Source organism: Dermacentor variabilis, unplaced genomic scaffold (assembly GCF_050947875.1).
Source record: "Dermacentor variabilis isolate Ectoservices unplaced genomic scaffold, ASM5094787v1 scaffold_14, whole genome shotgun sequence".
NCBI lineage: Eukaryota > Metazoa > Arthropoda > Arachnida > Ixodida > Ixodidae > Dermacentor > Dermacentor variabilis.
Window position 1 is genome coordinate 862703 of NW_027460302.1, and position 26237 is coordinate 888939.

Here is a 26237-nt window from a genome sequence, read left to right on the forward strand (position 1 = left end):
TATTCGCGCAGTCCGAGGTGCCAACGGGCGAATTCCCTAACCGCGGGCTCGAGGAGTCGACCCTCGATACGCTTATTCGCGCAGTCCGAGGTGTCAACACGCGAAATTCCTAGCCGCGGGCTCGAGGAATCGACCCTCGATGGGCTTATTCGCGCAGTCCGAGGTGCCAACACGCGAATTGCCTAACCGCGGGCTCGAGGAGTCGACCCTCCATGCGCTTATTCGCGCAGTCCGAGGTGCCGACGCGCGAAATGCCTAGCCGCGGGCTCGAGGAGTCAACCCTCGATGCGCTTATTCGCGCAGTCCGAGGTGCCGACGCGCGAAATTCCTAGCTGCGGGCTCGAGGAGTCGACACTCGATGCGCTTATTCGCGCAAGCCGAGGTGCCGACGCGCGAAATGCCTAGCCGCGGGCTCGAGGAGTCAACCCTCGATGCGCTTATTCGCGCAGTCCGAGGTGCCGACGCGCGAAACTCCTAGCCGCGGGCTCGAGGAGTCGACCCTCGATGCGCTTATTCGCACAGTCCGAGGTGTCGATGCGCGAAATGCCTGGCCACGGGCTCGAGGAGTCGACCATCGATGCGCTTATTCGCGCAGTACGAGGTGTCGATACGCGAAATTTCTAGCCGCGGGCTCGAGGAGTCCACCCTCGATGCGCTTATTCGCGCAGTCCGAGGAGCCGGCGCGCGAAATGCCTAGCCGCGGGCTCGAGGAGTCGACCTTCGATGCGCTTATTCGCGCAGTCCGAGGTGCCCACGCGCGAAATGCCTAGCCGCGGGCTCCAGGAGTCAACCCTCGATGCGCTTATTCGCGCAGTCCGAGGTGACGATACGCGAAGTTCCTAGCCGCGGGCTCGCGGAGTCGACCCTCGATGCGCTTATTCGCGCAGTCCGAGGTGTCGATGCGCGAAATGCCTAGCCACGGGCTCGAGGAGTCGACCACCGATGCGCTTATTCGCGCAGTACGAGGTGTCGATACACGAAATTCCTAGCCGCGGGCTCGAGGAGTCGACCCTCGATGCGCTTATTCGCGCAGTCCGAGGTGCCGGCGCGCGAAATGCCTAGCCGCGGGCTCGAGGAGTCGACCTTCGATGCGCTTATTCGCGCAGTCCGAGGTGCCCACGCGCGAGAAGCCTAGCGGCGGGCTCCAGGAGTCAAAACTCGATGCGCTTATTCGCGCAGTCCGAGGTGTCGACACGCGGAATTCCTTGCCGCGGGCTCGAGGAGTCGACCCTCGATGCGCTTATTCGCGCAGTCCGAGGTGCCGACGCGCGAAGTTCCTAGCCGCGGGCTCGAGGAGTCGACCCTCGATACGCTTATTCGCGCAGTCCGAGGTGTCAACACGCGAAATTCCTAGCCGCGGGCTCGAGGAGTCGACACTCGATGCGCTTATTCGCGCAGTCCGAGGTGCCGACGCGCGAAATGCCTAGCCGCGGGCTCGAGGAGTCAACCCTCGATGCGCTTATTCGCGCAGTCCGAGGTGCCGACGGGCGAAATTCCTAGCTGCGGGCTCGAGGAGTCGACACTCGATGCGCTTATTCGCGCAGTCCGGGGTGTCGACGCGCGACATTCGTAGCGGCGACCTCGAGGAGTCGACCCTCGATGCGCTTATTCGCGTAGTCCGAGGTGTCGACGCGCGAAATGCCTAGCCGCGGGCTCGAGGAGTCGACCCTCGATGCGCTTATTCGCGCTGTCCGAGGTATCGACACGCGAAATTCCTAGTCGCGGGCTCGAGGAGTCGACACTCGATGCGCTTATTCGCGAAGTCCGAGGTGCCGACGCGCGAAATTCCTAGCTGCGGGCTCGAGGAGTCGACACTCGATGCGCTTATTCGCGCAGTCCGAGGTGCCGACGCGCGAAATGCCTAGCCGCGGGCTCGAGGAGTCAACCCTCGATGCGCTTATTCGCGCAGTCCGAGGTGCCGACGCGCGAAATTCCTAGCCGCGGGCTCGAGGAGTAGACCCTCGATGCGCTTATTCGCACAGTCCGAGGTGTCGATGCGCGAAATGCCTAGCCACGGGCTCGAGGAGTCGACCACCGATGCGCTTATTCGCGCAGTACGAGGTGTCGATACACGAAATTCCTAGCCGCGGGCTCGAGGAGTCGACCCTCGATGCGCTTATTCGCGCAGTCCGAGGTGCCGGCGCGCGAAATGCCTAGCCGCGGGCTCGAGGAGTCGACCTTCGATGCGCTTATTCGCGCAGTCCGAGGTGCCCACGCGCGAAATGCCTAGCCGCGGGCTCCAGGAGTCAACACTCGATGCGCTTATTCGCGCAGTCCGAGGTGTCGACACGCGAAATTCCTTGCCGCGGGCTCGAGGAGTCGACCCTCGATGCGCTTATTCGCGCAGTCCGAGGTGCCGACGCGCGAAGTTCCTAGCCGCGGGCTCGAGGAGTCGACCCTCGATACGCTTATTCGCGCAGTCCGAGGTGTCAACACGCGAAATTGCTAGCCGCGGGCTCGAGGAATCGACCCTCGATGCGCTTATTCGCGCAGTCCGAGGTGCCAACGGGCGAATTCCCTAACCGCGGGCTCGAGGAGTCGACCCTCGATACGCTTATTCGCGCAGTCCGAGGTGTCAACACGCGAAATTCCTAGCCGCGGGCTCGAGGAATCGACCCTCGATGGGCTTATTCGCGCAGTCCGAGGTGCCAACACGCGAATTGCCTAACCGCGGGCTCGAGGAGTCGACCCTCCATGCGCTTATTCGCGCAGTCCGAGGTGCCGACGCGCGAAATGCCTAGCCGCGGCTCGAGGAGTCAACCCTCGATGCGCTTATTCGCGCAGTCCGAGGTGCCGACGCGCGAAATTCCTAGCTGCGGGCTCGAGGAGTCGACACTCGATGCGCTTATTCGCGCAAGCCGAGGTGCCGACGCGCGAAATGCCTAGCCGCGGGCTCGAGGAGTCAACCCTCGATGCGCTTATTCGCGCAGTCCGAGGTGCCGACGCGCGAAACTCCTAGCCGCGGGCTCGAGGAGTCGACCCTCGATGCGCTTATTCGCACAGTCCGAGGTGTCGATGCGCGAAATGCCTGGCCACGGGCTCGAGGAGTCGACCATCGATGCGCTTATTCGCGCAGTACGAGGTGTCGATACGCGAAATTTCTAGCCGCGGGCTCGAGGAGTCCACCCTCGATGCGCTTATTCGCGCAGTCCGAGGAGCCGGCGCGCGAAATGCCTAGCCGCGGGCTCGAGGAGTCGACCTTCGATGCGCTTATTCGCGCAGTCCGAGGTGCCCACGCGCGAAATGCCTAGCCGCGGGCTCCAGGAGTCAAAACTCGATGCGCTTATTCGCGCAGTCCGAGGTGTCGACACGCGAAATTCCTTGCCGCGGGCTCGAGGAGTCGACCCTCGATGCGCTTATTCGCGCAGTCCGAGGTGCCGACGCGCGAAGTTCCTAGCCGCGGGCTCGAGGAGTCGACCCTCGATACGCTTATTCGCGCAGTCCGAGGTGTCAACACGCGAAATTCCTAGCCGCGGGCTCGAGGAGTCGACACTCGATGCGCTTATTCGCGCAGTCCGAGGTGCCGACGCGCGAAATGCCTAGCCGCGGGCTCGAGGAGTCAACCCTCGATGCGCTTATTCGCGCAGTCCGAGGTGCCGACGGGCGAAATTCCTAGCTGCGGGCTCGAGGAGTCGACACTCGATGCGCTTATTCGCGCAGTCCGGGGTGTCGACGCGCGACATTCGTAGCGGCGACCTCGAGGAGTCGACCCTCGATGCGCTTATTCGCGTAGTCCGAGGTGTCGACGCGCGAAATGCCTAGCCGCGGGCTCGAGGAGTCGACCCTCGATGCGCTTATTCGCGCTGTCCGAGGTATCGACACGCGAAATTCCTAGCCGCGGGCTCGAGGAGTCGACACTCGATGCGCTTATTCGCGAAGTCCGAGGTGCCGACGCGCGAAATTCCTAGCTGCGGGCTCGAGGAGTCGACACTCGATGCGCTTATTCGCGCAGTCCGAGGTGCCGACGCGCGAAATGCCTAGCCGCGGGCTCGAGGAGTCAACCCTCGATGCGCTTATTCGCGCAGTCCGAGGTGCCGACGCGCGAAATTCCTAGCCGCGGGCTCGAGGAGTAGACCCTCGATGCGCTTATTCGCACAGTCCGAGGTGTCGATGCGCGAAATGCCTAGCCACGGGCTCGAGGAGTCGACCACCGATGCGCTTATTCGCGCAGTACGAGGTGTCGATACACGAAATTCCTAGCCGCGGGCTCGAGGAGTCGACCCTCGATGCGCTTATTCGCGCAGTCCGAGGTGCCGGCGCGCGAAATGCCTAGCCGCGGGCTCGAGGAGTCGACCTTCGATGCGCTTATTCGCGCAGTCCGAGGTGCCCACGCGCGAAATGCCTAGCCGCGGGCTCCAGGAGTCAACACTCGATGCGCTTATTCGCGCAGTCCGAGGTGTCGACACGCGAAATTCCTTGCCGCGGGCTCGAGGAGTCGACCCTCGATGCGCTTATTCGCGCAGTCCGAGGTGCCGACGCGCGAAGTTCCTAGCCGCGGGCTCGAGGAGTCGACCCTCGATATGCTTATTCGCGCAGTCCGAGGTGTCAACACGCGAAATTGCTAGCCGCGGGCTCGAGGAATCGACCCTCGATGCGCTTATTCGCGCAGTCCGAGGTGCCAACGGGCGAATTCCCTAACCGCGGGCTCGAGGAGTCGACCCTCGATACGCTTATTCGCGCAGTCCGAGGTGTCAACACGCGAAATTCCTAGCCGCGGGCTCGAGGAATCGACCCTCGATGGGCTTATTCGCGCAGTCCGAGGTGCCAACACGCGAATTGCCTAACCGCGGGCTCGAGGAGTCGACCCTCCATGCGCTTATTCGCGCAGTCCGAGGTGCCGACGCGCGAAATGCCTAGCCGCGGCTCGAGGAGTCAACCCTCGATGCGCTTATTCGCGCAGTCCGAGGTGCCGACGCGCGAAATTCCTAGCTGCGGGCTCGAGGAGTCGACACTCGATGCGCTTATTCGCGCAAGCCGAGGTGTCGATGCGCGAAATGCCTGGCCACGGGCTCGAGGAGTCGACCATCGATGCGCTTATTCGCGCAGTACGAGGTGTCGATACGCGAAATTTCTAGCCGCGGGCTCGAGGAGTCCACCCTCGATGCGCTTATTCGCGCAGTCCGAGGAGCCGGCGCGCGAAATGCCTAGCCGCGGGCTCGAGGAGTCGACCTTCGATGCGCTTATTCGCGCAGTCCGAGGTGCCCACGCGCGAAATGCCTAGCCGCGGGCTCCAGGAGTCAACCCTCGATGCGCTTATTCGCGCAGTCCGAGGTGACGATACGCGAAGTTCCTAGCCGCGGGCTCGAGGAGTCGACCCTCGATGCGCTTATTCGCGCAGTCCGAGGTGTCGATGCGCGAAATGCCTAGCCACGGGCTCGAGGAGTCGACCACCGATGCGCTTATTCGCGCAGTACGAGGTGTCGATACACGAAATTCCTAGCCGCGGGCTCGAGGAGTCGACCCTCGATGCGCTTATTCGCGCAGTCCGAGGTGCCGGCGCGCGAAATGCCTAGCCGCGGGCTCGAGGAGTCGACCTTCGATGCGCTTATTCGCGCAGTCCGAGGTGCCCACGCGCGAAAAGCCTAGCGGCGGGCTCCAGGAGTCAACACTCGATGCGCTTATTCGCGCAGTCCGAGGTGTCGACACGCGAAATTCCTTGCCGCGGGCTCGAGGAGTCGACCCTCGATGCGCTTATTCGCGCAGTCCGAGGTGCCGACGCGCGAAGTTCCTAGCCGCGGGCTCGAGGAGTCGACCCTCGATACGCTTATTCGCGCAGTCCGAGGTGTCAACACGCGAAATTCCTAGCCGCGGGCTCGAGGAGTCGACACTCGATGCGCTTATTCGCGCAGTCCGAGGTGCCGACGCGCGAAATGCCTAGCCGCGGGCTCGAGGAGTCAACCCTCGATGCGCTTATTCGCGCAGTCCGAGGTGCCGACGGGCGAAATTCCTAGCTGCGGGCTCGAGGAGTCGACACTCGATGCGCTTATTCGCGCAGTCCGGGGTGTCGACGCGCGACATTCGTAGCGGCGACCTCGAGGAGTCGACCCTCGATGCGCTTATTCGCATAGTCCGAGGTGTCGACGCGCGAAATGCCTAGCCGCGGGCTCGAGGAGTCGACCCTCGATGCGCTTATTCGCGCTGTCCGAGGTATCGACACGCGAAATTCCTAGCCGCGGGCTCGAGGAGTCGACACTCGATGCGCTTATTCGCGAAGTCCGAGGTGCCGACGCGCGAAATTCCTAGCTGCGGGCTCGAGGAGTCGACACTCGATGCGCTTATTCGCGCAGTCCGAGGTGCCGACGCGCGAAATGCCTAGCCGCGGGCTCGAGGAGTCAACCCTCGATGCGCTTATTCGCGCAGTCCGAGGTGCCGACGCGCGAAATTCCTAGCCGCGGGCTCGAGGAGTAGACCCTCGATGCGCTTATTCGCACAGTCCGAGGTGTCGATGCGCGAAATGCCTAGCCACGGGCTCGAGGAGTCGACCACCGATGCGCTTATTCGCGCAGTACGAGGTGTCGATACACGAAATTCCTAGCCGCGGGCTCGAGGAGTCGACCCTCGATGCGCTTATTCGCGCAGTCCGAGGTGCCGGCGCGCGAAATGCCTAGCCGCGGGCTCGAGGAGTCGACCTTCGATGCGCTTATTCGCGCAGTCCGAGGTGCCCACGCGCGAAATGCCTAGCCGCGGGCTCCAGGAGTCAACACTCGATGCGCTTATTCGCGCAGTTCGAGGTGTCGACACGCGAAATTCCTTGCCGCGGGCTCGAGGAGTCGACCCTCGATGCGCTTATTCGCGCAGTCCGAGGTGCCCACGCGCGAAGTTCCTAGCCGCGGGCTCGAGGAGTCGACCCTCGATACGCTTATTCGCGCAGTCCGAGGTGTCAACACGCGAAATTCCTAGCCGCGGGCTCGAGGAATCGACCCTCGATGCGCTTATTCGCGCAGTCCGAGGTGCCAACGGGCGAATTCCCTAACCGCGGGCTCGAGGAGTCGACCCTCGATACGCTTATTCGCGCAGTCCGAGGTGTCAACACGCGAAATTCCTAGCCGCGGGCTCGAGGAATCGACCCTCGATGGGCTTATTCGCGCAGTCCGAGGTGCCAACACGCGAATTGCCTAACCGCGGGCTCGAGGAGTCGACCCTCCATGCGCTTATTCGCGCAGTCCGAGGTGCCGACGCGCGAAATGCCTAGCCGCGGGCTCGAGGAGTCAACCCTCGATGCGCTTATTCGCGCAGTCCGAGGTGCCGACGCGCGAAATTCCTAGCTGCGGGCTCGAGGAGTCGACACTCGATGCGCTTATTCGCGCAAGCCGAGGTGCCGACGCGCGAAATGCCTAGCCGCGGGCTCGAGGAGTCAACCCTCGATGCGCTTATTCGCGCAGTCCGAGGTGCCGACGCGCGAAACTCCTAGCCGCGGGCTCGAGGAGTCGACCCTCGATGCGCTTATTCGCACAGTCCGAGGTGTCGATGCGCGAAATGCCTGGTCACGGGCTCGAGGAGTCGACCATCGATGCGCTTATTCGCGCAGTACGAGGTGTCGATACGCGAAATTTCTAGCCGCGGGCTCGAGGAGTCCACCCTCGATGCGCTTATTCGCGCAGTCCGAGGAGCCGGCGCGCGAAATGCCTAGCCGCGGGCTCGAGGAGTCGACCTTCGATGCGCTTATTCGCGCAGTCCGAGGTGCCCACGCGCGAAATGCCTAGCCGCGGGCTCCAGGAGTAAACCCTCGATGCGCTTATTCGCGCAGTCCGAGGTGACGATACGCGAAGTTCCTAGCCGCGGGCTCGAGGAGTCGACCCTCGATGCGCTTATTCGCGCAGTCCGAGGTGTCGATGCGCGAAATGCCTAGCCACGGGCTCGAGGAGTCGACCACCGATGCGCTTATTCGCGCAGTACGAGGTGTCGATACACGAAATTCCTAGCCGCGGGCTCGAGGAGTCGACCCTCGATGCGCTTATTCGCGCAGTCCGAGGTGCCGGCGCGCGAAATGCCTAGCCGCGGGCTCGAGGAGTCGACCTTCGATGCGCTTATTCGCGCAGTCCGAGGTGCCCACGCGCGATAAGCCTAGCGGCGGGCTCCAGGAGTCAACACTCGATGCGCTTATTCGCGCAGTCCGAGGTGTCGACACGCGAAATTCCTTGCCGCGGGCTCGAGGAGTCGACCCTCGATGCGCTTATTCGCGCAGTCAGAGGTGCCGACGCGCGAAGTTCCTAGCCGCGGGCTCGAGGAGTCGACCCTCGATACGCTTATTCGCGCAGTCCGAGGTGTCAACACGCGAAATTCCTAGCCGCGGGCTCGAGGAATCGACCCTCGATGCGCTTATTCGCGCAGTCCGAGGTGCCAACGGGCGAATTCCCTAACCGCGGGCTCGAGGAGTCGACCCTCGATACGCTTATTCGCGCAGTCCGAGGTGTCAACACGCGAAATTCCTAGCCGCGGGCTCGAGGAATCGACCCTCGATGGGCTTATTCGCGCAGTCCGAGGTGCCAACACGCGAATTGCCTAACCGCGGACTCGAGGAGTCGACCCTCCATGCGCTTATTCGCGCAGTCCGAGGTGAGGATACGCGAAGTTCCTAGCCGCGGGCTCGAGGAGTCGACCCTCGATGCGCTTATTCGCGCAGTCCGGGGTGTCGACGCGCGACATTCGTAGCGGCGACCTCGAGGAGTCGACCCTCGATGCGCTTATTCGCGCAGTCCGAGGTATCGACACGCGAAATTCCTAGCCGCGGGCTCGAGGAGTCGATACTCGATGCGCTTATTCGCGCAGTCCGAGGTGCCGACGTGCGAAATGCCTAGCCGCGGGCTCGAGGAGTCAACCCTCGATGCGCTTATTCGCGCAGTCCGAGGTGCCGACGCGCGAAATTCCTAGCTGCGGGCTCGAGGAGTCGACACTCGATGCGCTTATTCGCGCAGTCCGAGGTGCCAACGGGCGAATTCCCTAACCGCGGGCTCGAGGAGTCGACCCTCGATACGCTTATTCGCGCAGTCCGAGGTGTCAACACGCGAAATTCCTAGCCGCGGGCTCGAGGAATCGACCCTCGATGCGCTTATTCGCGCAGTCCGAGGTGCCAACACGGGAATTGCCTAACCGCGGGCTTGAGGAGTCGACCCTCCATGCGCTTATTCGCGCAGTCCGAGGTGACGATACGCGAAGTTCCTAGCTGCGGGCTGGAGGAGTCGACCCTCGATGCGCTTATTCGCGCAGTCCGTGGTGTCGACGCGCGACATTCGTAGCGGCGACCTCGAGGAGTCGACCCTCGATGCGCTTATTCGCGTAGTCCGAGGTGTCGACGCGCGCAATGCCTAGCCGCGGGCTCGAGGAGTCGACCCTCGATGCGCTTATTCGCGCAGTCCGAGGTATCGACACGCAAAATTCCTAGCCGCGGGCTCGAGGAGTCGACACTCGATGCGCTTATTCGCGCAGTCCGAGGTGCCGACGCGCGAAATGCCTAGCCGCTGGCTCGAGGAGTCAACCCTCGATGCGCTTATTCGCGCAGTCCGAGGTGCCGACGCGCGAAATTCCTAGCTGCGGGCTCGACGAGTCGACACTCGATGCGCTTATTCGCGCAAGCCGAGGTGCCGACGCGCGAAATGCCTAGCCGCGGGCTCGAGGAGTCAACCCTCGATGCGCTTATTCGCGCAGTCCGAGGTGCCGACGCGCGAAACTCCTAGCCGCGGGCTCGAGGAGTCGACCCTCGATGCGCTTATTCGCACAGTCCGAGGTGTCGATGCGCGAAATGCCTGGCCACGGGCTCGAGGAGTCGACCATCGATGCGCTTATTCGCGCAGTACGAGGTGTCGATACGCGAAATTTCTAGCCGCGGGCTCGAGGAGTCCACCCTCGATGCGCTTATTCGCGCAGTCCGAGGAGCCGGCGCGCGAAATGCCTAGCCCCGGGCTCGAGGAGTCGACCTTCGATGCGCTTATTCGCGCAGTCCGAGGTGCCCACGCGCGAAATGCCTATCCGCGGGCTCCAGGAGTCAACCCTCGATGCGCTTATTCGCGCAGTCCGAGGTGACGATACGCGAAGTTCCTAGCCGCGGGCTCGAGGAGTCGACCCTCGATGCGCTTATTCGCGCAGTCCGAGGTGTCGATGCGCGAAATGCCTAGCCACGGGCTCGAGGAGTCGACCACCGATGCGCTTATTCGCGCAGTACGAGGTGTCGATACACGAAATTCCTAGCCGCGGGCTCGAGGAGTCGACCCTCGATGCGCTTATTCGCGCAGTCCGAGGTGCCGGCGCGCGAAATGCCTAGCCGCGGGCTCGAGGAGTCGACCTTCGATGCGCTTATTCGCGCAGTCGGAGGTGCCCACGCGCGAAATGCCTAGCGGCGGGCTCCAGGAGTCAACACTCGATGCGCTTATTCGCGCAGTCCGAGGTGTCGACACGCGAAATTCCTTGCCGCGGGCTCGAGGAGTCGACCCTCGATGCGCTTATTCGCGCAGTCCGAGGTGCCGACGCGCGAAGTTCCTAGCCGCGGGCTCGAGGAGTCGACCCTCGATACGCTTATTCGCGCAGTCCGAGGTGTCAACACGCGAAATTCCTAGCCGCGGGCTCGAGGAATCGACCCTCGATGCGCTTATTCGCGCAGTCCGAGGTGCCAACGGGCGAATTCCCTAACCGCGGGCTCGAGGAGTCGACCCTCGATACGCTTATTCGCGCAGTCCGAGGTGTCAACACACGAAATTCCTAGCCGCGGGCTCGAGGAATCGACCCTCGATGGCTTATTCGCGCAGTCCGAGGTGCCAACACGCGAATTGCCTAACCGCGGGCTCGAGGAGTCGACCCTCCATGCGCTTATTCGCGCAGTCCGAGGTGAGGATACGCGAAGTTCCTAGCCGCGGGCTCGAGGAGTCGACCCTCGATGCGCTTATTCGCGCAGTCCGGGGTGTCGACGCGCGACATTCGTAGCGGCGACCTCGAGGAGTCGACCCTCGATGCGCTTATTCGCGTAGTCCGAGGTGTCGACGCGCGAAATGCCTAGCCGCGGGCTCGAGGAGTCGATCCTCGATGCGCTTATTCGCGCAGTCCGAGGTATCGACACGCGAAATTCCTAGCCGCGGGCTCGAGGAGTCGATACTCGATGCGCTTATTCGCGCAGTCCGAGGTGCCGACGCGCGAAATGCCTAGCCGCGGGCTCGATGAGTCAACCCTCGATGCGCTTATTCGCGCAGTCCGAGGTGCCGACGCGCGAAATTCCTAGCTGCGGGCTCGAGGAGTCGACACTCGATGCGCTTATTCGCGCAGTCCGAGGTGCCAACGGGCGAATTCCCTAACCGCGGGCTCGAGGAGTCGACCCTCGATACGCTTATTCGCGCAGTCCGAGGTGTCAACACGCGAAATTCCTAGCTGCGGGCTCGAGGAATCGACCCTCGATGCGCTTATTCGCGCAGTCCGAGGTGCCAACACGCGAATTGCCAAACCGCGGGCTTGAGGAGTCGACCCTCCATGCGCTTATTCGCGCAGTCCGAGGTGACGATACGCGAAGTTCCTAGCTGCGGGCTCGAGGAGTCGACCCTCGATGCGCTTATTCGCGCAGTCCGGGGTGTCGACGCGCGACATTCGTAGCGGCGACCTCGAGGAGTAGACCCTCGATGCGCTTATTCGCGTAGTCCGAGGTGTCGACGCGCGCAATGCCTAGCCGCGGGCTCGAGGAGTCGATACTCGATGCGCTTATTCGCGCAGTCCGAGGTGCCGACGCGCGAAATGCCTAGCCGCGGGCTCGATGAGTCAACCCTCGATGCGCTTATTCGCGCAGTCCGAGGTGCCGACGCGCGAAATTCCTAGCTGCGGGCTCGAGGAGTCGACACTCGATGCGCTTATTCGCGCAGTCCGAGGTGCCAACGGGCGAATTCCCTAACCGCGGGCTCGAGGAGTCGACCCTCGATACGCTTATTCGCGCAGTCCGAGGTGTCAACACGCGAAATTCCTAGCTGCGGGCTCGAGGAATCGACCCTCGATGCGCTTATTCGCGCAGTCCGAGGTGCCAACACGCGAATTGCCAAACCGCGGGCTTGAGGAGTCGACCCTCCATGCGCTTATTCGCGCAGTCCGAGGTGACGATACGCGAAGTTCCTAGCTGCGGGCTCGAGGAGTCGACCCTCGATGCGCTTATTCGCGCAGTCCGGGGTGTCGACGCGCGACATTCGTAGCGGCGACCTCGAGGAGTAGACCCTCGATGCGCTTATTCGCGTAGTCCGAGGTGTCGACGCGCGCAATGCCTAGCCGCGGGCTCGAGGAGTCGACCCTCGATGTGCTTATTCGCGCAGTCCGAGGTATCGACACGCGAAATTCCTAGCCGCGGGCTCGAGGAGTCGACAGTCGATGCGCTTATTCGCGCAGTCCGAGGTGCCGACGCGCGAAATGCCTAGCCGCGGGCTCGAGGAGTCAACCCTCGATGCGCTTATTCGCGTAGTCCGAGGTTCCGACGCGCGAAATTCCTAGCCGCGGGCTCGAGGAATCGACCCTCGATGCGCTTATTCGCGCAGTCCGAGGTGCCAACGGGCGAATTCCCTAACCGCGGGCTCGAGGAGTCGACCCTCGATACGCTTATTCGCGCAGTCCGAGGTGTCAACACACGAAATTCCTAGCCGCGGGCTCGAGGAATCGACCCTCGATGGCTTATTCGCGCAGTCCGAGGTGCCAACACGCGAATTGCCTAACCGCGGGCTCGAGGAGTCGACCCTCCATGCGCTTATTCGCGCAGTCCGAGGTGAGGATACGCGAAGTTCCTAGCCGCGGGCTCGAGGAGTCGACCCTCGATGCGCTTATTCGCGCAGTCCGGGGTGTCGACGCGCGACATTCGTAGCGGCGACCTCGAGGAGTCGACCCTCGATGCGCTTATTCGCGTAGTCCGAGGTGTCGACGCGCGAAATGCCTAGCCGCGGGCTCGAGGAGTCGATCCTCGATGCGCTTATTCGCGCAGTCCGAGGTATCGACACGCGAAATTCCTAGCCGCGGGCTCGAGGAGTCGATACTCGATGCGCTTATTCGCGCAGTCCGAGGTGCCGACGCGCGAAATGCCTAGCCGCGGGCTCGATGAGTCAACCCTCGATGCGCTTATTCGCGCAGTCCGAGGTGCCGACGCGCGAAATTCCTAGCTGCGGGCTCGAGGAGTCGACACTCGATGCGCTTATTCGCGCAGTCCGAGGTGCCAACGGGCGAATTCCCTAACCGCGGGCTCGAGGAGTCGACCCTCGATACGCTTATTCGCGCAGTCCGAGGTGTCAACACGCGAAATTCCTAGCTGCGGGCTCGAGGAATCGACCCTCGATGCGCTTATTCGCGCAGTCCGAGGTGCCAACACGCGAATTGCCAAACCGCGGGCTTGAGGAGTCGACCCTCCATGCGCTTATTCGCGCAGTCCGAGGTGACGATACGCGAAGTTCCTAGCTGCGGGCTCGAGGAGTCGACCCTCGATGCGCTTATTCGCGCAGTCCGGGGTGTCGACGCGCGACATTCGTAGCGGCGACCTCGAGGAGTAGACCCTCGATGCGCTTATTCGCGTAGTCCGAGGTGTCGACGCGCGCAATGCCTAGCCGCGGGCTCGAGGAGTCGACCCTCGATGTGCTTATTCGCGCAGTCCGAGGTATCGACACGCGAAATTCCTAGCCGCGGGCTCGAGGAGTCGACAGTCGATGCGCTTATTCGCGCAGTCCGAGGTGCCGACGCGCGAAATGCCTAGCCGCGGGCTCGAGGAGTCAACCCTCGATGCGCTTATTCGCGTAGTCCGAGGTTCCGACGCGCGAAATTCCTAGCTGCGGGCTCGAGGAGTCGACACTCGATGCGCTTATTCGCGCAGTCCGAGGTGCCGACGCGCGAAATGCCTAGCCGCGGGCTCGAGGAGTCAACCCTCGATGCGCTTATTCGCGCAGTCCGAGGTGCCGACGCGCGAAATTCCTAGCCGCGGGCTCGAGGAGTCGACCCTCGATGCGCTTATTCGCACAGTCCGAGGTGTCGATGCGCGAAATGCCTAGCCACGGGTTCGAGGAGTCGACCATCGATGCGCTTATTCGCGCAGTACGAGGAGCCGGCGCGCGAAATGCATAGCCGCGGGCTCGAGGAGTCGACCTTCGATGCGCTTATTCGCGCAGTCCGAGGTGCCCACGCGCGAAATGCCTAGCCGCGGGCTCCAGGAGTCAACCCTCGATGCGCTTATTCGCGCAGTCCGAGGTGACGATACGCGAAGTTCCTAGCCGCGGGCTCGAGGAGTCGACCCTCGATGCGCTTATTCGCGCAGTCCGGGGTGTCGACGCGCGACATTCGTAGCGGCGACCTCGAGGAGTCGACCCTCGATGCGCTTATTCGCGTAGTCCGAGGTGTCGACGCGCGAAATGCCTACCCGTGGGCTTGAGGAGTCAACCCCGGATGCGCTTATTCGCGCAGTCCGAAGTGTCTACACGCGAAATTCCTAGCCGCGGGCTCGAGGAGTCGACCCTCGATGCGCTTATTCGCAAAGTCCGCGGGGGCGACGCGCGAAATGCCTAGCCGCGGGTTTGAGGAGTCAAGGGTCGGATGCGCTGATTCGCGCAGTCCGAGGTGCCGACGCGCGATATGCGTAGCCGCGGGCTCGAGGAGCCGACCCTCGTTGCGCTTATTCGCGCAGTCCGAGGTGTCGACACGCGAAATTCCTAGTCGCGAGCTCGAGGAGTCGACCCTCGATGCGCTTATTCGCGCAGTCCGAGGTGTCGACGCGCGAATTGCGTAGCCGCGGGATCAAGGAGTCGACCCTCGATACGCTTATTCGCGCAGTCGACCCTCGATGTGCTTATTCGCGCAGTCCGAGGTGTCGACGCGCGAATTGCGTAGCCGCGGGATCAAGGAGTCGACCCTCGATAGGCTTATTCGCGCAGTCCGAGGTGTCAACACGCGAAATTCCTAGCCGCGGGCTCGAGGAATCGACCCTCGATGCGCTTATTAGCGCAGTCCGAGGTGCCAACACGCGAATTGCCTAACCGCGGGCTCGAGGAGTCGACCCTCGATGCGCTAATTCGCGCAGTCCGGGGTGTCGACGCGCGACATTCGTAGCGGCGACCTCGAGGAGTCAACCCTCGATGCGCTTATTCGCGCAGTCCGAAGTGTCGACACGCGAAATTCCTTGCCGCGGGCTCGAGGAATCGACCCTCCATGCGCTTATTCGCGCAGTCCGAGGTGACGATACGCGAAGTTCCTAGCCGCGGGCTCGAGGAGTCGACCCTCGATGCGCTAATTCGCGCAGTCCGGGGTGTCGACGCGCGACATTCGTAGCGGCGACCTCGAGGAGTCAACCCTCGATGCGCTTATTCGCGCAGTCCGAAGTGTCGACACGCGAAATTCCTTGCCGCGGGCTCGAGGCGTCGACCCTCGATGCGCTTATTCGCGCAGTCCGAGGTGACGATACGCGAAGTTCCTAACCGCTGGCTCGAGGAGTCGACCCTCGATGCGCTTATTCGCGCAGTCCGGGGGGCCGACGCGCGAAATGCCTAGCCGCGGGTTTGAGGAGTCAATGGTCGGATGCGCTGATTCGCGCAGTCCGAGGTGTCGACGCGCGAAATGCCTACCCATGGGCTTGAGGAGTCAACCCCGGATGCGCCTATTCGCGCAGTCGGAAGTGTCTACACGCGAAATTCCTAGCCGCGGGCTCGAGGAGACGACCCTCGATGCGCTTATTCGCAAAGTCCGCGGGGCCGACGCGCGAAATGCCTAGCCGCGGATTTGAGGAGTCAATGGTCGGATGCGCTGATTCGCGCAGTCCGAGGTGCTGACGCGCGATATGCGTAACCGCGGGCTCGAGGAGCCGACCCTCGTTGCGCATTTTCGCGCAGTCCGAGGTGTCGACACGCGAAATTCCTAGTCGCGAGCTCGAGGAGTCGACCCTCGATGCGCTTATTCGCGCAGTCCGAGGAGTCGACGCGCGAATTGCGTAGCCGCGGGATCAAGGAGTCGACCCTCGATACGCTTATTCGCGCAGTCGACCCTCGATGTGCTTATTCGCGCAGTCCGAGGTGTCGACGCGCGAATTGCGTAGCCGCGGGATCAAGGAGTTGACCCTCGATACGCTTATTCGCGAGGTCCGAGGTGCCGACGCGCGATATCCCTAGCGCTTATTCGCGCAGTCGACCCGCGATGCGCTTATTCGCGCAGTCCGAGGTGTCGACGCGCGAATTGCGTAGCCGCGGGATCAAGGAGTCGACCCTCGATACGCTTATTCGCGCAGTCCGAGGTGCCGACGCGCGATATCCGCAGCCGCGGGCTCGAGGAGTCGACACTCGATGCGCTTATTCGCGCAGTCCGAGGTGTCGACACGCGAAATTCCTTGCCGCGGGCTCGAGGAGTCGACCCTCGATGCGCTTATTCGCGCAGTCCGAGGTGCCGACGCGCGAAGTTCCTAGCCGCGGGCTCGAGGAGTGGACCCTCGATACGCTTATTCGCGCTGTCCGAGGTGCCGACGCGCGAAATTCCTAGCTGCGGGCTCGAGGAGTCGACACTCGATGCGCTTATTCGCGCAGTCCGAGGTGTCAACACGCGAAATTCCTAGCCGCGGGCTCGAGGAGTCGACCCTCCATGCGCTTATTCGCGCAGTCCGAGGTGACGATACGCGAAGTTCCTAGCCGCGGGCTCGAGGAGTCGACCCTCGATGCGCTTATTCGCGCAGTCCGGGGTGTCGACGCGCGACATTAGTAGCGGCGACCTCGAGGAGTCGACCCTCGATGCGCTTATTCGCGTAGTCCGAGGTGTCGACGCGCGAAATGCCTAGCCGCGGGCTCGAGGAGTCGATCCTCGATGCGCTTATTCGCGCAGTCCGAGGTATCGACACGCGAAATTCCTAGCCGCGGGCTCGAGGAGTCGACACTCGATGCGCTTATTCGCGCAGTCCGAGGTGCCGACGCGCGAAATGCCTAGCCGCGGGCTCGAGGAGTCAACCCTCGATGCGCTTATTCGCGCAGTCCGAGGTGCCGACGCGCGAAATTCCAAGCTGCGGGCTCGAGGAGTCGACACTCGATGCGCTTATTCGCGCAGTCCGAGGTGCCAACGGGCGAATTCCCTAACCGCGGGCTCGAGGAGTCGACCCTCGATACGCTTATTCGCGCAGTCCGAGGTGCCAACACGCGAATTGCCTAACCGCGGGCTTGAGGAGTCGACCCTCCATGCGCTTATTCGCGCAGTCCGAGGTGACGATACGCGAAATTCCTAGCTGCGGGCTCGAGGAGTCGACACTCGATGCGCTTATTCGCGCAGTCCGAGGAGCCGGCGCGCGAAATGCCTAGCCGCGGGCTCGAAGAGTCAACCCTCGATACGCTTATTCGCGCAGTCCGAGGTGCCGACGCGCGAAATTCCTAGCTGCGACCTCGAGGAGTCGACCCTCGATGCGCTTATTCGCGTAGTCCGAGGTGTCGACGCGCGCAATGCCTAGCCGCGGGCTCGAGGAGTCGACCCTCGATGCGCTTATTCGCGCAGTCCGAGGTATCGACACGCGAAATTCCTAGCCGCGGGCTCGAGGAGTCGACACTCGAGGCGCTTATTCGCGCAGTCCGAGGTGCCGACGCGCGAAATGCCTAGCCGCGGGCTCGAAGAGTCAACCCTCGATACGCTTATTCGCGCAGTCCGAGGTGCCGACGCACGAAATTCCTAGCTGCGGGCTCGAGGAGTCGACACTCGATGCGCTTATTCGCGCAGTCCGAGGAGCCGGCGCGCGAAATGCCTAGCCGCGGGCTCGAGGAGTCGACCTTGGATGCGCTTATTCGCGCAGTCCGAGGTGCCCACGCGCGAAATGCCTAGCCGATGGCTCCAGGAGTCAACCCTCGATGCGCTTATTCGCGCAGTCCGAGGTGACGATACGCGAAGTTCCTAGCCGCGGGCTCGAGGAGTCGACCCTCGATGCACTTATTCGAGCAGTCCGGGGTGTCGACGCGCGACATTCGTAGCGGCGACCTCGAGGAGCCGACCCTCGATGCGCTTATTCGCGTAGTCCGAGGTGTCGACGCGCGAAATGCCTACCCGTGGGCTTGAGGAGTCAACCCCGGATGCGCTTATTCGCGCAGTCCGAAGTGTCTACACGCGAAATTCCTAGCCGCGGGCTCGAGGAGTCGACCCTCGATGCGCTTATTCGCAAAGTCCGTGGGGCCGACGCGCGAAATGCCTAGCCGCGGGTTTGAGGAGTCAAGGGTCGGATGCGCTGATTCGCGCAGTCCGAGGTGCCGACGCGCGATATGCGTAGCCTCGGGCTCGAGGAGCCGACCCTCGTTGCGCTTATTCGCGCAGTCCGAGGTGTCGACACGCGAAATTCCTAGTCGCGAGCTCGAGGAGTCGACCCTCGATGCGCTTATTCGCGCAGTCCGAGGTGTCGACGCGCGAATTGCGTAGCCGCGGGATCAAGGAGTCGACCCTCGATACGCTTATTCGCGCAGTCGACCCTCGATGTGCTTATTCGCACAGTCCGAGGTGTCGACGCGCGAATTGCGTAGCCGCGGGATCAAGGAGTCGACCCTCGATAGGCTTATTCGCGCAGTCCGAGGTGTCAACACGCGAAATTCCTAGCCGCGGGCTCGAGGAATCGACCCTCGATGCGCTTATTCGCGCAGTCCGAGGTGCCAACACGCGTATTGCCTAACCGCGGGCTCGAGGAGTCGACCCTCCATGCGCTTATTCGCGCGGTCCGAGGTGACGATACGCGAAGTTCCTAGCCGCGGGCTCGAGGAGTCGACCCTCGATGCGCTTATTCGCGCAGTCCGGGGTGTCGACGCGCGACATTCGTAGCGGCGACCTCGAGGAGTCGACCCTCGATGCGCTTATTCGCGTAGTCCGAGGTGTCGACGCGCGCAATGCCTAGCCGCGGGCTCGAGGAGTCGACCCTCGATGCGCTTATTCGCGCAGTCCGAGGTATCGACACGCGAAATTCCTAGCCGCGGGCTCGAGGAGTCGACCTTCGATGCGCTTATTCGCGCAGTCCGAGGTGCCGGCTCGCGAAATGCCTAGCCGCGGGCTCGAGGAGTCGACCTTCGATGCGCTTATTCGCGCAGTCCGAGGTGCCCACGCGCGAAATGCCTAGCCGCGGGCTCCAGGAGACAACACTCGATGCGCTTATTCGCGCAGTCCGAGGTGTCGACACGCGAAATTCCTTGCCGCGGGCTCGAGGAGTCGACCCTCGATGCGCTTATTCGCGCAGTCCGAGGTGCCGACGCGCGAAATGCCTAGCCGCGGGCTCGAGGAGTCAAACCTCGATGCGCTTATTCGCGCAGTCCGAGGTGCCGACGCGGGAAATTCCTAGCCGCGGGCTCGAGGAGTCGACCCTCGATGCGCTTATTCGCACAGTCCGAGGTGTCGATGCGCGAAATGCCTAGACACGGGCTCGAGGAGTCGACCATCGATGCGCTTATTCGAGCAGTACGAGGTGCCCGCGCACGAAATGCCTAGCCGTGGGCTCGAGGAGTCGACCCTCGATGCGCTTATTCGCACAGTCCGAGGTGTCGATGCGCGAAATGCCTAGCCACGGGCTCGAGGAGTCGAGCATCGATGCGCTTATTCGCGCAGTACGAGGTGCCGGCGCGCGAAATGCCTAGCCGCGGGCTCGAGGAGTCGACCTTCGATGCGCTTATTCGCGCAGTCCGAGGTGCCGTCGCGCGAAATGCCTAGCCGCGGGCTCGAGGAGTCGACCTTCGATGCGCTTATTCGCGCAGTCCGAGGTGCCCACGCGCGAAATGCCTAGCCGCGGGCTCCAGGAGTCGACCCTCGATACGCTTATTCGCGCAGTCCGAGGTGTCAACACGCGAAATGCCTAGCCGCGGGCTCGAGGAGTCGACCTTCGATGCGCTTATTAGCGCAGTCCGAGGTGCCCACGCGCGAAATGCCTAGCCGCGGGCTCCAGGAGTCAACACTCGATGCGCTTATTCGCGCAGTCCGAGGTGTCGACACGCGAAATTCCTAGCTGCGGGCTCGAGGAGTCGACACTCGATGCGCTTATTCGCGCAGTCCGAGGTGCCGACGCGCGAAATGCCTAGCCGCGGGCTCGAGGAGTCAACCCTCGATGCGCTTATTCGCGCAGTCCGAGGTGCCGACGCGGGAAATTCCTAGCCGCGGGCTCGAGGAGTCGACCCTCGATGCGCTTATTCGCACAGTCCGAGGTGTCGATGCGCGAAATGCCTAGCCGCGGGCTCGAGGAGTCGACCTTCGATGCGCTTATTCGCACAGTCCGAGGTGTGGATGCGCGAAATGCCTAGCCACGGGCTCGAGGAGTCGAGCATCGATGCGCTTATTCGCGCAGTACGAGGTGCCGGCGCGCGAAATGCCTAGCCGCGGGCTCGAGGAGTCGACCTTCGATGCGCTTATTCGCGCAGTCCGAGGTGCCGTCGCGCGAAATGCCTAGCCGCGGGCTCGAGGAGTCGACCCTCGATACGCTTATTCGCGCAGTCCGAGGTGTCAACACGCGAAATTCCTAGCCGCGGGCTCGAGGAATCGACCCTCGCTGCGCTTATTCGCACAGTCCGAGGTGCCAACACGCGAATTGCCTAACCGCGGGCTCGAGGAGTCGACCCTCCATGCGCTTATTCGCGCAGTCCGAGGTGACGATACGCGAAGTTCCTAGCCGCGGGCTCGAGGAGTCGACCCTCGATGCGCTTATTCGTGCAGTCCGGGGTGTCGACGCGCGACATTCGTAGCGGCGACCTCGAGGAGTCGACCCTCGATGCGCTTATTCGCGTAGTCCGAGGTGTCGACGCGCGCAATGCCTAGCCGCGGGCTCGAGGAGTCGACCCTCGATGCGCTTATTCGCGCAGTCCGAGGTATCGACACGCGAAATTCCTAGCCGCGGGCTCGAGGAGTCGACCTTCGATGCGCTTATTCGCGCAGTCCGAGGTGCCGGCGCGCGAAATGCCTAGCCGCGGGCTCGAGGAGTCGACCTTCGATGCGCTTATTCGCGCAGTCCGAGGTGCCCACGCGCGAAATGCCTAGCCGCGGGCTCCAGGAGTCAACACTCGATGCGCTTATTCGCGCAGTCCGAGGTGTCGACACGCGAAATTCCTTGCCGCGGGCTCGAGGAGTCGACCCTCGATGTGCTTATTCGCGCAGTCCGAGGTGCCGACGCGCGAAATGCCTAGCCGCGGGCTCGAGGAGTCAAACCTCGATGCGCTTATTCGCGCAGTCCGAGGTGCCGACGCGGGAAATTCCTAGCCGCGGGCTCGAGGAGTCGACCCTCGATGCGCTTATTCGCACAGTCCGAGGTGTCGATGCGCGAAATGCCTAGCCACGGGCTCGAGGAGTCGACCATCGATGCGCTTATTCGCGCAGTACGAGGTCCCGGCGCACGAAATGCCTAGCCGCGGGCCCGAGGAGTCGACCCTCGATGCGCTTATTCGCACAGTCCGAGGTGTCGATGCGCGAAATGCCTAGCCACGGGCTCGAGGAGTCGAGCATCGATGCGCTTATTCGCGCAGTACGAGGTGCCGGCGCGCGAAATGCCTAGCCGCGGGCTCGAGGAGTCGACCTTCGATGCGCTTATTCGCGCAGTCCGAGGTGCCGTCGCGCGAAATGCCTAGCCGCGGGCTCGAGGAGTCGACCTTCGATGCGCTTATTCGCGCAGTCCGAGGTGCCCACGCGCGAAATGCCTAGCCGCGGGCTCCAGGAGTCGACCCTCGATACGCTTATTCGCGCAGTCCGAGGTGTCAACACGCGAAATGCTTAGCCGCGGGCTCGAGGAGTCGACCTTCGATGCGCTTATTCGCGCAGTCCGAGGTGCCCACGCTCGAAATGCCTAGCCGCGGGCTCCAGGAGTCAACACTCGATGCGCTTATTCGCGCAGTCCGAGGTGTCGACACGCGAAATTCCTAGCTGCGGGCTCGAGGAGTCGACACTCGATGCGCTTATTCGCGCAGTCCGAGGTGCCGACGCGCGAAATGCCTAGCCGCGGGCTCGAGGAGTCAACCCTCGATGCGCTTATTCGCGCAGTCCGAGGTGCCGACGCGGGAAATTCCTAGCCGCGGGCTCGAGGAGTCGACCCTCGATGCGCTTATTCGCACAGTCCGAGGTGTCGTTGCGCGAAATGCCTAGCCACGGGCTCGAGGAGTCGACCATCGATGCGCTTATTCGCGCAGTACGAGGTGCCGGCGCGCGAAATGCCTAGCCGCGGGCTCGAGGAGTCGACCCTCGATGCGCTTATTCGCACAGTCCGAGGTGTCGATGCGCGAAATGCCTAGCCACGGGCTCGAGGAGTCGAGCATCGATGCGCTTATTCGCGCAGTACGAGGTGCCGGCGCGCGAAATGCCTAGCCGCGGGCTCGAGGAGTCGACCTTCGATGCGCTTATTCGCGCAGTCCGAGGTGCCGTCGCGCGAAATGCCTAGCCGCGGGCTCGAGGGGTCGACCTTCGATGCGCTTATTCGCGCCGTCCGAGGTGCCCACGCGCGAAATGCCTAGCCGCGGGCTCCAGGAGTTGACCCTCGATACGCTTATTCGCGCAGTCCGAGGTGTCAACACGCGAAATTCCTAGCCGCGGGCTCGAGGAATCGACCCTCGATGCGCTTATTCGCGCAGTCCGAGGTGCCAACGGGCGAATTCCCTAACCGCGGGCTCGAGGAGTCGACCCTCGATACGCTTATTCGCGCAGTCCGAGGTGTCAACACGCGAAATTCCTAGCCGCGGGCTCGAGGAATCGACCCTCGATGCGCTTATTCGCGCAGTCCGAGGTGCCAACGGGCGAATTCCCTAACCGCGGGCTCGAGGAGTCGACCCTCGATACGCTTATTCGCGCAGTCCGAGGTGTCAACACGCGAAATTCCTAGCCGCGGGCTCGAGGAGTCGACCCTCGATGCGCTTATTCGCGCAGTCCGGGGTGTCGACGCGCGACATTCGTAGCGGTGACCTCGAGGAGTCGACCCTCGATGCGCTTATTCGCGTAGTCCGAGGTGTCGACGCGCGAAATGCCTAGCCGCGGGCTCGAGGAGTCGACCCTCGATGCGCTTATTCGCGCAGTCCGAGGTATCGACACGCGAAATTCCTAGCCGCGGGCTCGAGGAGTCGACACTCGATGCGCTTATTCGCGCAGTCCGAGGTGCCGACGCGCGAAATGCCTAGCCGCGGGCTCGAGGAGTCAACACTCGATGCGCTTATTCGCGCAGTCCGAGGTGCCGACGCGCGAAATGCCTAGCCGCGGGCTCGAGGAGTCGACCCTCGATGCGCTTATTCGCGCAGTCCGAGGTATCGACACGCGAAATTCCTAGCCGCGGGCTCGAGGAGTCGACCTTCGATGCGCTTATTCGCGCAGTCCGAGGTGCCGGCGCGCGAAATGCCTAGCCGCGGGCTCGAGGAGTCGACCTTCGATGCGCTTATTCGCGCAGTCCGAGGTGCCCACGCGCGAAATGCCTAGCCGCGGGCTCCAGGAGTCAACACTCGATGCGCTTATTCGCGCAGTCCGAGGTGTCGACACGCGAAATTCCTTGCCGCGGGCTCGAGGAGTCGACCCTCGATGCGCTTATTCGCGCAGTCCGAGGTGCCGACGCGCGAAATGCCTAGCCGCGGGCTCGAGGAGTCAAACCTCGATGCGCTTATTCGCGCAGTCCGAGGTGCCGACGCGGTAAATTCCTAGCCGCGGGCTCGAGGAGTCGACCCTCGATGCGCTTATTCGCACAGTCCGAGGTGTCGATGCGCGAAATGCCTAGCCACGGGCTCGAGGAGTCGACCATCGATGCGCTTATTCGCGCAGTACGAGGTGCCGGCGCACGAAATGCCTAGCCGCGGGCTCGAGGAGTCGACCCTCGATGCGCTTATTCGCACAGTCCGAGGTGTCGATGCGCGAAATGCCTAGCCACGGGCTCGAGGAGTCGAGCATCGATGCGCTTATTCGCGCAGTACGAGGTGCCGGCGCGCGAAATGCCTAGCCGCGGGCTCGAGGAGTCGACCTTCGATGCGCTTATTCGCGCAGTCCGAGGTGCCGTCGCGCGAAATACCTAGCCGCGGGCTCCAGGAGTCGACCCTCGATACGCTTATTCGCGCAGTCCGAGGTGTCAACACGCGAAATGCCTAGCCGCGGGCTCGAGGAGTCGACCTTCGATGCGCTTATTCGCGCAGTCCGAGGTGCCCACGCGCGAAATGCCTAGCCGCGGGCTCCAGGAGTCAACACTCGATGCGCTTATTCGCGCAGTCCGAGGTGTCGACACGCGAAATTCCTAGCTGCGGGCTCGAGGAGTCGACACTCGATGCGCTTATTCGCGCAGTCCGAGGTGCCGACGCGCGAAATGCCTAGCCGCGGGCTCGAGGAGTCAACCCTCGATGCGCTTATTCGCGCAGTCCGAGGTGCCGACGCGGGAAATTCCTAGCCGCGGGCTCGAGGAGTCGACCCTCGATGCGCTTATTCGCACAGTCCGAGGTGTCGATGCGCGAAATGCCTAGCCACGGGCTCGAGGAGTCGACCATCGATGCGCTTATTCGCGCAGTACGAGGTGCCGGCGCGCGAAATGCCTAGCCGCGGGCTCGAGGAGTCGACCCTCGATGCGCTTATTCGCACAGTCCGAGGTGTCGATGCGCGAAATGCCTAGCCACGGGCTCGAGGAGTCGAGCATCGATGCGCTTATTCGCGCAGTACGAGGTGCCGGCGCGCGAAATGCCTAGCCGCGGGCTCGAGGAGTCGACCTTCGATGCGCTTATTCGTGCAGTCCGAGGTGCCGTCGCGCGAAATGCCTAGCCGCGGGCTCGAGGAGTCGACCTTCGATGCGCTTATTCGCGCAGTCCGAGGTGCCCACGCGCGAAATGCCTAGCCGCGGGCTCCAGGAGTCGACCCTCGATACGCTTATTCGCGCAGTCCGAGGTGTCAACACGCGAAATTCCTAGACGCGGGCTCGAGGAATCGACCCTCGATGCGCTTATTCGCGCAGTCCGAGGTGCCAACGGGTGAATTCCCTAACCGCGGGCTCGAGGAGTCGACCCTCGATACGCTTATTCGCGCAGTCCGAGGTGTCAACACGCGAAATTCCTAGCCGCGGGCTCGAGGAATCGACCCTCGATGCGCTTATTCGCGCAGTCCGAGGTGCCAACGGGCGAATTCCCTAACCGCGGGCTCGAGGAGTCGACCCTCGATACGCTTATTCGCGCAGTCCGAGGTGTCAACACGCGAAATTCCTAGCCGCGGGCTCGAGGAGTCGACCCTCGATGCGCTTATTCGCGCAGTCCGGGGTGTCGACGCGCGACATTCGTAGCGGTGACCTCGAGGAGTCGACCCTCGATGCGCTTATTCGCGTAGTCCGAGGTGTCGACGCGCGAAATGCCTAGCCGCGGGCTCGAGGAGTCGACCCTCGATGCGCTTATTCGCGCAGTCCGAGGTATCGACACGCGAAATTCCTAGCCGCGGGCTCGAGGAGTCGACACTCGATGCGCTTATTCGCGCAGTCCGAGGTGCCGACGCGCGAAATGCCTAGCCGCGGGCTCGAGGAGTCAACACTCGATGCGCTTATTCGCGCAGTCCGAGGTGCCGACGCGCGAAATGCCTAGCCGCGGGCTCGAGGAGTCAACCCTCGATGCGCTTATTCGCGCAGTCCGAGGTGCCGACGCGCGAAATTCCTAGCCGCGGGCTCGAGGAGTCGACCCTCGATGCGCTTATTCGCAGAGTCCGAGGTGTCGATGCGCGAAATGCCTAGCCACGGGCTCGAGGAGTCGACCATCGATGCGCTTATTCGCGCACTACGAGGTGTCGATACGCGAAATTTCTAGCCGCGGGCTCGAGGAGTCCACCCTCGATGCGCTTATTCGCGCAGTCCGAGGAGCCGGCGCGCGAAATGCCTAGCCGCGGGCTCGAGGAGTCGACCTTCGATGCGCTTATTCGCGCAGTCCGAGGTGCCCACGCGCGAAATGCCTAGCCGCGGGCTCCAGGAGTCAACCCTCGATGCGCTTATTCGCGCAGTCCGAGGTGTCGACACGCGAAATTCCTTGCCGCGGGCTCGAGGAGTCGACCCTCGATGCGCTTATTCGCGCAGTCCGAGGTGACGATACGCGAAGTTCCTAGCCGCGGGCTCGAGGAGTCGACCCTCGATGCGCTTATTCGCGCAGTCCGGGGTGTCGACGCGCGACATTCGTAGCGGCGACCTCGAGGAGTCGACCCTCGATGCGCTTATTCGCGTAGTCCGAGGTGTCGACGCGCGAAATGCCTACCCGTGGGCTTGAGGAGTCAACCCCGGATGCGCTTATTCGCGCAGTCCGAAGTGTCTACACGCGAAATTCCTAGCCGCGGGCTCGAGGAGTCGACCCTCGATGCGCTTATTCGCAAAGTCCGCGGGG